Source organism: Apium graveolens, chromosome 9 (genome assembly GCF_009905375.1).
Source record: "Apium graveolens cultivar Ventura chromosome 9, ASM990537v1, whole genome shotgun sequence".
NCBI lineage: Eukaryota > Viridiplantae > Streptophyta > Magnoliopsida > Apiales > Apiaceae > Apium > Apium graveolens.
Genome location: NC_133655.1, coordinates 258,921,299 through 258,922,800, shown reverse-complemented (window position 1 = coordinate 258,922,800; position 1,502 = coordinate 258,921,299). Strand labels below are relative to the sequence as shown.

Here is a 1,502-nt window from a genome sequence, read left to right as displayed (position 1 = left end):
GCAGAACCTCCTTGTTGAGGATATGGTTGCCTTTGAGCAAATTGCTGAGGTTGCTGGAATCCAGGTGGATTAAACTGTTTATTTACAGCTTGCTAATATGACTGCTGAACAACATTCTGATTATTGCTCCAGCTGAAATTGGGATGATTTCTGTTATTAGGATGATAAGTAGCGAGCACAGGATGTTGCGGTTTTTGGAAATTGTTCGCATACTGAACAGATTCATTAACAAGAAAACAATGATCCATAGTATGAGAGCCTACACAAAGCTCACAGACACTAGATAATTGATTTACGCCATAGTTGGTTAAAGAATCGACCTTCATAGTCAGCGCCGTGAGCTGTGCTGCAATAACTGTAGCTGCATCAACTTCCAGAATACCTGCTACTTTCTCAGGCATCATCCTTTGAGTTGGGTTTTGATACTCATTTGCAGCCATAGTTTTAATGAGATTATAGGCCTCAGTATAGCTTTTAGCCCACAAGGCGCCTCCAGAAGCTGCATTGAGCATGGGTCGAGATTGGACCCCCAAACCATTGCAGAAATCAGTGATCACCATCCAGTCAGGCATCCCATGATGTGGACACTTTCTCAACATCTCCTTGTAACGCTCCCAAGCTTCGCACATAGATTCTCCTGGTTGCTGCGTAAACTGAGTAAGAGCACTCCTCATAGCTGCAGTTTTTGCCATTGGATAGAACTTCACCAGAAACTTTTGCGCAAGATCTTCCCAAGTAGGGATGGATCCAGCTGGTAAAGAATGTAACCAGTCCTTGGCTTTGTCCCTCAGAGAGAATGGGAAAAGCCTCAGCTTGATAGCCTCATCAGTGACACCATTATATTTGAAAGTACTACAGATCTTGATAAAATTCCTGATATGCATGTTGGGATCTTCAGTCGCAGCCCCTCCGAAAGAAACAGAATTCTGCACCATCTGAATAGTGCCCGGCTTGATTTCAAAAGTATTAGTCTGAATAGCCGGATGAATGATGCTGGACTCAATGTCATCAATTTTGAGCTGAGAAAAGTCCATAAGAGCTGGATCAGCTTGAGCTAGACGATCACCCATTGTTTCAGGTTCTTTCTTTTCATTATCTTTCTCCGAATCTTCAAAAACTATCTTCTCCGGAAAGTCAAGAGTTTTATCTGTCTCCTCAGCTTTATCCAGATTTCTCTTGCGAGTGCGAGAACGTGTTTGCATAAACGCTCGCTAGAGTACCTGAAATACAACCGGAAGCAGTAAGTAACAAGTCTTAATCAATGAATCCTAATGACCACTGATGGCAAGTACATAAACTAAACAAATTAACACCGAGTCCCTGGCAGCGGTGCCAAATACTTGTTAGGCACAAAGTATGCGCTAAATAATTCACACAAGTATACGCGTTCGCAAGTAATATAGAATGATTTCTAGTTCATTTCCATAGAGACTCTGATTAATTATATTTAATTAATACTTACTCACCAATGTATGATTATTCTTCAATGTCAAGACAATAAC

The 1,502-nt window shown here is 41.3% G+C and overlaps 1 non-coding gene across 1 annotated transcript; it reads left to right on the top strand.

The window, feature by feature from the left end:
• Nucleotides 1–570: 570 nt before the first annotated feature.
• LOC141687563 (small nucleolar RNA R71) lies at nt 571–678 on the top strand. Its single transcript, XR_012561058.1, has one exon. It is a non-coding gene; the product is annotated as a small nucleolar RNA R71 (small nucleolar RNA).
• Nucleotides 679–1,502: the final 824 nt, after the last annotated feature.